Source organism: Echinops telfairi, unplaced genomic scaffold (assembly GCF_000313985.2).
Source record: "Echinops telfairi isolate 266 unplaced genomic scaffold, ASM31398v2 ScPeMD7_7435;HRSCAF=8473, whole genome shotgun sequence".
Lineage (NCBI taxonomy): Eukaryota > Metazoa > Chordata > Mammalia > Afrosoricida > Tenrecidae > Echinops > Echinops telfairi.
This window is the reverse complement of record NW_022111335.1, coordinates 79,737-89,112: the sequence shown is the minus strand read 5'-3', so window position 1 is coordinate 89,112 and position 9,376 is coordinate 79,737.

Here is a 9,376-nt window from a genome sequence, read left to right as displayed (position 1 = left end):
AGAACACGGCACAGCTGCTGCACAGGACCACAGCCAGGCCACACTGAACTATGTAGTAGCCGCTGGGAGAGAGAGCCGTGCTCTCAAAGTTTTTGGATTTTTCAAGGCCCCAGTTGAGATGCGTGGTTGATGATACTGGTTAAATGCATTGGCTGAATTAAGCCCACCTGGCCTAGATGGGGTTCCACCCAGGTGTACAGGTTTCCTTTCTCAAAGACCTGAATTTGAGCATGCCCTCTAGTCTTAAGCAGCTTCCAACTGCCTGTAAGGGCTGAGGGAGGCTTTGGCATGTAGAAGAACAGCCCTTAGTTCTGCCTCTAGCTACCTCACAGCATCAGTGTCTAAATAAGAAATGGGTTTTGGAGAGTGTGGGGTAATGATGATACTCTGGGGTGGACCTGATGGTTTCAAGGAACTCTATGCTGCCCAATCCTCAACACACAGGATATATGGGAGCCTCAGTCAGGGCAGGAGCAATGAAGGCTGCAAGGAGAGAATACTGGGCTCAGAAATGCTGAGTATTCCTTAGACCATTCACACACACCTCTTAGGAAAAGTGCTCTCTCATTGCAGACTAACACACAGATGAGTTCAAAAGAAGATTTACCCTACAATGGCCTCAGAAGAAACAAAGGAACCTCTATTGATAAACACAGAGCTCCCTCCTATGCAAACCATTCTTCAGGCACTGGGTTAAACTCCCAGCCTTGGGCATTGAAGGCTATCAGTTCTCTTCTGACAGGGCTGTGGGTCCCTTGGAAAAGCAGAGCTGTGGTCTAAAGATGCTATTGCTGTGTGTTCTCCTGTGCCTGGTGACAGTTCTCCAAGGTGAGAGATTCAGATATCTGACCTGGGTCTGTGGGGATGGTTGTCACTTCAAGTGACTGACTGGGACCATCTGATTTTGTTTGCAGGTATCCTGTCCCAGGTGCAGCTTCAGGAGTTGGGTCCAGGACTGGTGAAACCGTCCCAGAAGCAGTCCCTCACCTGCACTGTCTCTGGTTTCTCTCTCACAAGCAGTGGTTACTGCTGGCACTGGATCCGCCAGCCCTCAGGGAAAGGGCTGCAGTGGATGGGATGCATAAGCTATGGGGGTAGTACATATTATAACCCGTCCTTCCAAAGCCCACTCTCCTCACCAGAGACACATCGAAGAATCAGTTCTCCCTGCAGCTGAGCTCTGTGACTGCTGAAGACACGGCTGTATATTACTGGGCAAGGCATACACAGTGAAGGGAAGTCAGTGTGACCCAGACACAAACCTCCCTTTCAGGGAAGACACTGGGCAGCAGGGGGCGCGGGGGAACCACTGAACACAGAGACCCAGCCCTAGACAGGCACAGATGAATGACAGGGAGGATTTTCTGTTGGAATTGGGGCTTCCTCTCTTAACTCTCAGTAGCCCTAGGGGCAGTTTTTTGTTTGTTTTTCCTTTAAATTTTCTCCTCACTTCAGTCTTGAAAGTAGGAACTAGCATTCTCTGTTTGCATTACAAAGATTAAAAGTGACTCTGACCCATTATCATCGTACATGGCCCATTTTTCTTCTTCAGAAACAGATGATCCCGGGCATTCTCGCCCTATCCGTTACTCAAAACTACTGCCAGTGAAATACAAACATGTACAGATTCGTGAGTGCAATTCATGATTTTAAATGTCCTGAGCTCGTTGTTCTATTACAGCCCAAGTTCCGGTCTCTCACAGGATGTCTATCTGCTTTATTCCCTGAACATTGTGGGTCGTGATTGACTACTTTTTGTCTGAGAAAATAATTGTGGAATCTTCTGGGCCTAAAATTGTGGTGACCTGTCATTAGTGATATTTGCTACCCAATGTCTCCCTTGATGCAGAAACAAGTCTTCCAGGCATAGAGTTTAGACCCCTGACACTGGGACCAGGTAAACGGGACTGACCTGTCTGGTGGGTCAAGTCATTTGTAAGGTCATTCATTGGGGTCACAATGAAGGGAACACTCATTGGAAGGACAATTTTGATTTTAAAAAAATAGCAAATGTGTCACCAGAAGAGGAAATTGCAGACTAATATCTCAGAATGCTCTTTAGAATTGAAAACAGTGAGATTGCTCACATATTTTGAACCTGTTATCAGGGGAACCAGGTTCTACAGAAGAACATCCTGTTTGGCAGCGTGTCAGCAAAATGGAGGAAAATGTTCGATTAGATGCACAGACAGAGTGGCTGCAACAGTGTTCTCACACTTAGGAGGAAGTGAGGATGGTTCAAAACATGGCAGTTGTGTTTGTCCGGGCAGACTAGAGAAACAAAGTCATAAACATGCATATGTGTATAAGAGAGAGTTTTATATAAAGGGCAATTGTACATTAAGAAAACATCCCAACCCAGTCCAGTCCAAACCCATAAGTGCAGTATTAGCCCATATGTCTGATACCAATCTATAAAGTCCTCTTCAGACACAAGAAACACCTTCAATGACACTGAATGCAGGAGATCACAGGCGAGTGGGTAGAAAGTCTTTGGATCCAGTGGTGTTGTAAGCATCTCAGTGCTGACAGGGTCTCCACGTGGCTTCTCCAACTCCCAGGGCTGCATCAGCGTAGGTCCCTGTGGCTTCATCTCAGGGAGGTCTCGCAGGAAGTGAGCAGAGAGAGAGAAGTGCCTCCTGCCTTTAAGGAGGAAAATCCAGATTTCCCAGCATTCTCAGGAGAAGGCCATACCCACACAGAGGCCTCATTGGCTATGATCTGATTGACAGGCTAGACTCCACCCTTACACTCTTAATCCTCAAATCGGTAAACAATTATATAATTACCACAGCAGTTTGTGTATTTGTTCTGTTTTATACAGGGTCATTATGGGTAAAACTGACTCAAAAATTCTGAACAACATCTCTGATATAGTGAGGTTCAGAAAATTGAGATTAATTCTGGCTAGCCAAGTGTAATTACCTAAAATAATAATAAAAATATATTACACCCTTTTATATTCAGAAAGTGTTAAATTATTTAATATTTAAAATCCAATACATATACCATTCCTTACTAAGGTTAACTATGTGGCTATCAAATAATCAGGAAAACACAGTGTAATGAATAAGTAATAATTCCTACATACAAAGATTATATACAACTCTACTCTCCCTTTTGGAATAGTGGATCTCACATTGAGATGTATGTGCAAGGTCAGCAGTTCAAGACCCCCAGCCACTCCAAGGGAGCCAGATGAGGCTCTAAGGGTTGTAAATTATACAATCCAAATCCAAAGAAGGGAATAGTGTCTGAGTTAAATTGTGAGATTCTGGTGTCTGACAGTGGATGCTCAAACATCATTTTCAGGATCTACACAGGGACAACGCCTTCAATGTTTTCCCTCTTGTCATAACTGAGGAATGGGAATAACCTGGTGATCAGACAGAGAGTATTGGAGAGATGATTGCCATAAATTAAAATGATAAATCTGACCTGAATTGTTAAAACCTTGTCACTTGATTTCCCTTTTGATACACTTTGTGCCATTTGATTTCTTAATATTTTCTGTTTTTTTTTTTCCATAGAGTTTATCACTGTTGTATTTTGTCATCGCTGGTAGCCTTTTTGACTCCCTGATATGCATTTTGATATGTTTTTCCATTTATGAAACCCAGGATGGGTGAATCTACAGAGACAATAACTAGAATAAGGGTCCTGGGGGCAATAGCAAGGGAGGTGGAAAGTAAACCGGGGTTGATATAAAGGAGCTCAAGACAGAAGAAAATGTTCTGATTGTGATAAAGATTGTACAACACTGCTTAAGATGTTTAACTATAGAATGGTATGATGTCTCGATTAGGTCCTAATAAAATGGTTTAAAAGAAATGTTAAAGGATCTTAGTTTCTGCACAAATGTTTTAAAACAGTTTTATTTTGAATATGTTTAACAATTACTTTTATAACAGAGGCTGATACCAAGCGGCTCAAGTAGACAGAAAATACTTTGAATATGATGATGGCAACATATGTACAAATGAGCTTGATAAAATTGATGTATGGATTGTTATAAGAGCCCCCAATAAGCTGATGGTGCCCGGCTATCAAAAGATATAGCATCAGGGGTCTTAAAAACTTGAAGATAAACAAGAGGCCATCTAGCTCAGAAGCCACAAAGCCCTCATGTAAGAAGCACACCAACTTCTTGTCTGGGACCATGAGATGTCAAAGGGATCAGGTACCAAACATCAAAGAACAAAAAATCATATAATTGTAAATGAGGGTGAGTGCAGAGTGGAGACCCAAAGCCCATCTCTAGGCAACTGGACACCCCTCACAGAAGGGTCACAGGGAGGAGACTAGCCAGTCAGGTTGCAGGATAATAATGATGAAACATACAACGTTCCTCTAGTTCTTAAATGCTTCCTCCCCCTCCCCCCAAGCACTATCATGATCCCAATTCTACCTTACAAATCTGGCTAGACCAGAGGATGTACACTGGTACAAACAGGAACTGGAAACGCAGGGAATCCAGGACAGATGATCCATTCTAGACCAGAGGTGAGAGTGGCGATACTAGGAGGGTGGAGGGAAGGTGGGTTAGAAAAGAGGAACCAATTACAAGGATCTACAAATAACCTCCTCCCTGGAGGATGAACAACAGAAAAGTGGGTGAAGGGAGACATCGGACAGTGTAAGATTGGACAAAATAATAATAATTAATAAATTATCAAGGGCTCATGAGGGAGGGGGAAATGTAGAGGGAGAGGGAAAATGAGGAGCTGACATCAAGGCCTGAAGTAGAAAGAAAATGTTTTGTGAATGATGATGGCAACAAATGTACAAATGTGCTTGACACAATGGATGTATGTATGGATTGTGATAAGAGTTCTACGAGCGCCCAATAAAATTATTTTGAAAAGATCCCTCAATAAAATGATTTTTTAATTTACTTTTATAAAATAATGTTGCACATTAAAAAAGAAAGATAACAATGACATAATATTATCTCTACATATTTCATAATAAAATTGGCCAGTTTGTCCATGATAAGAACGTTTTACAGTGTCTGACACTCTGAGGAGCAGCTCTGCTCTGCTCCGGAGGATCACTGTGAGTCTGCATTCACTTGGTGCCAGTGGGTTATGGCTATGGAGTTTCTCAATTATTATCTTATTTGGGTTGCTTATCCACTCGTTTCTCTTCTGTGTATTCTGAATTTTGTTTAAACATATTTAATACTTTGTCTGGCATTGCTCTATTTTCCCCATATCCTGATCTCGATAGAATTTCCTACTAGGTGTTTTTATTTTGATTATGCCATCTTTTTTCTGTGACATCATTCATGATACTATTTATACTATCTTTATTAACATGCTAATGGTTTTACTTTTAAATATATGTATTTTTTACTGGTTGTGCTTCAATTTAAAAAGCAGATTTATAAAAATAACTTTATTCTTCCTTCCAGATGTGTTATTCCCTTCACGTGTAGTGTAAGGTCATCATAACAGCCTATTTCTCTTCAACCAGTGTCTGAGGTCACCAGCAAAAGCACAGCTTACACACAGGCATTGGATGCAGCAGCGGTTTGCACACACGGGGAAGAGACAGAGCCGGCTCATCATCAGGAGTGGGCACCAGTCCCCACAGACAGTGGTTCCACTCTGGGGCCAGTGCACGGATCCCTTGTCGGTGCTGCAGTTGAAGAACAGTGTTCCCTCCTCAACAGCAAAGATAAAGAAAGAGTGCTGTGCTACTGGAAGGAAGGAGTTGGTTTTCTTGTTGTTGTCTTGTACATTTCATGTAATGTGCATAACAATCCGTTTGAGGGAAGGTTAGCACATGCTCAGCAGAAGGCATAGGGTTTGGGTGGGGATCCAGAAGCCCTGGTGTGAGGAACAGAAGAATTTCTCTTAAGTTGTCTCCCCAAAATATGTACCAGACTTAGCTGCTTAAGAGTGACGGTACAATTGGTGATCAGCGAAAGTAGGTCAGAGGTTATTCTCCTTAACATCAGCCATCTATATTGGCTAGACTATTAGTCTGACTCACCCTAAATAAGACCCACTCCCTTTTGATAAGGATAATGGTGGTCTGTTCACTTGCAGGAGATACCAGAGAGGGCAAACCCGCCCAAGGATGACCAAGGTTAGTTAGTCATTATTAGCTGTCTAGTTCACGCAGACACCACTGTTTATTCCACAACCAATGTGGGCACACCCCTAGGTGATTCCCCTCCTATTGATTGTATTGCTTATGTTAATACCCCTATGTTAATACCCCTCCTGGTGACTCAGGTTATTGTCTGCTATCAGGGAACTTGCATGCCTCCCAGAATAGTAATTGTCTGTTTTATTATATGAGGCATTAGAGTGATCAAACTTATTCTAGAATGAATTGTATTGCCCCTTTCTGTGATGTATGACTCTATGATGCGTGGTTAGCAAAAAATAATGAGGCTCCCTGGTTCTCGAGAGGGTGACTGGCAGAGGGTGGCTGGCCAGAGGTTGGCTGGAGATGTTGACTAAGGAGGACGAAGCAGCGGCTTCTTCTCTGACGGCTAAGCCCCCTCCACGAGGACCATCAAGCCTAGCTGAGGTGAGCTATGCTACCATGAATTGCGTCTGACTCCATTACTTGACTCCATCCTTTAACTCTCATGCTCTATGACTTTACTATAATCTCTACTTATTATCGCTGTACAATTGCGCCTACTGAACCTGTGATGTTTTGTGGGGTTCCCTCTTCCCCTTAACCCCACAGATCCCTGGGAGAAGCCTTGGATCCAAAAGCCCTGGGAGAGGCCCTCAGCCAGCGAGGTCATCACATCCCAGTAGCCGGACTGACACATTTGGTCCTTAGCCCCGCCTGGGTCTGCCATGGACCCAGGGAAGGACCGCAGACTGTAAGGGGACCACCTGCTTCCTCAATTTCCGATCCCTATCGGGGTTATCACAGATGTATTTTGTCATCGGGGGAAACATACATGAATTTAAAAAAATATTTTTTTCTGTTTTACAGTAGATGAAATTCGGAATTGATGAACCTACAGAGACAGCAAGTAGAATAAGGGATTCTGGAGCGTACAGTGGTGGGTGGAGGTGGGCTCAAAGGGAGCTAACAGCAAGGAGTTCAAGAAGGAAAAGAATGTTTTGAAAATGATTGTAGTAGCAGTTATACAATACTGCCTAATCGTTTGAACTGTGGAATTATATGATATCTGTATTAGCTCCCAATAAAATGGTTTTGGAGGAAAAATAATCAAATAAAGACTCTGTTCCATTGCCAAAAAATGTTGTAAATTCAAATTTCTGGCTTATATCATAATTTCTTTTCCAGTTCGACATTTTAGCTAGTTGTTTGAAATGTCGCTGTACCAGAAAGACTTTCCGTCATGTCTGATTATGTGTGGGGAAAAAACCTGTCTGTCATGTTTTAACTAATTTTACTTGTGGTAAATATATATGCAACAAAATAATATTTTCAACATTCTTCTCATGCATAATTCAGTGGCATTATATTATGAATGTATTAACAATTATCAACATCTGCAAATTTTCCTATCACACGCATAGCAGAAGCCTAGAAAGAAGAATCCTGGCTTGCCACGGCCCTCCTTAGCATGGAATAAATAACTTTAAATTTCTTGCTTCAAATCTGCTTTAACTATGTTTACTCTTCCTGTTGAAAGAATGAAGCATAAACTCTGTTGAATACCTTCATTGTCTTTCAGGCAGATTTCCTTCTTTCTTAATCAGTATTTTATTGTGGCATATATCTCAATCTCAATATCTACAGACCATACTTGATTCCACTATAACCAAATCAGAGTGTTTGTAACTTATAGCACTCTCTTCCTCCAAAGATTTGCACAGTGAGAGTCAGTGTGAGTCCAGATATAAAACTAACCTCAGGGAGAAAGCTGACCTGCAGGGATGCTAAGGACCCACCAGCTCTGGATCAAGTGAAGAAAGAAGTGAGACAGGAGCCTGGATAAGGATTGCAGTACCTGGTCAGGTAGATCTGCTGTGCTGACCACGATGGTAGCTCTATTGCCCATGGCAGGAAACCTGCAGAGATAACTCCAGGTAACACTCCTGATCCCTAGTCTGTATGCTTAGGGGTAGAGAAAATGTTGCCATTTCATCCACAGAAGCTGGAAGACAGTGTGAGCCCAGGAAACACCTCTTCTGTATGTGACGGGATGCTGTCAGCAGGGGCCTCTCTGAAGACACTGAGCCCAACACCCACCCTGGGTCCTAATTCATGGGAGGTAAACTGAGCTTCTTATTAATCCTGTGGTTGCTTTGAACCCTACAAATAACCCTGCTGTTAGTAAACCTCTTTTCATTCCAACTCTAAATCTAGAAGCTAACGTCTAAGTATCTTTTACACCTTTCTAAATATTCTGCAATGTCCTAGGGGAAGGAGTTCTAGGGATGACAGACATGTGTTTCCTTTTGTGTTCAGATGTATGAAAGATTCAGGAAAGCCTGGTCTTGATTCCATTACACGGTGAGGATGCAGATTCTCTATAATTTTACCAGATCAACTGGGTACTTCGGATGATAATGGATATAAAGCTCCATTCAATGTAAAGTACGAAGAGATGTTTGTATGATTGGTAGAATGAAGTCCTTGGACAGAGGGCTATGTTCTCCAAAGGACACCACCAGCATCGCTTTTCTAGTCTGAGTGCCAGTGCCAGGGGCCTCCATTCAGCCCTTTCCACCTTTACATACAAATGCACCTCCCACATGCAAATACCTAATAAGAACCCAAATGAAACCACAGCACGCATGGACTTAAATTCGTATTCCTTCTCCCCCTGGAGAGCATTTTCTGGGTGTCACGAATCTTATCCCCATGAACATGAATTGTGTGTGGGTTTTCCTCTTTCTGGTGGCAACTCCGGGAGGTGAGTGCTTCAGGGATTCATATATGAAGTCTGGGGAAGCAGCATCTGAGCACATGACTCACTGTGTTTCTCTTTATGCCCAGGTGTCCTGGCCCAGGTGCAGCTACAAGAGTCAGGCCCAGGACTGGTGAAGCCCTCACAGACCCTGTCTCTCACCTGCACTGTCTCTGGATTCTCTTTAACCAGCTATGGTGTGCACTGGATCCGCCAGGCCCCAGGAAAGGGACTGGAGTGGGTTGGGATAATATATACTGGTGGGAGCACAAGGTATAACCCAGCTCTCCAGTCCAGAGTCAGCATCACCAGGGACACCTCCAAGAGCCACGTTTATTTAAAACTGAGCTCTGTGAATCCTGAGGACACAGCCATGTATTACTGTGCTAGAGACACAGTGATGGGAAGTCAGTGTGAGCCCAGACACAAACCTCCCTGCAACAGGCCATTGTTTCAGCAGATGCAAGAGAGAGAGTTCAGTGATGCTTTCCTCTCAGAAGCTGTGGTTTCCCCACCTGC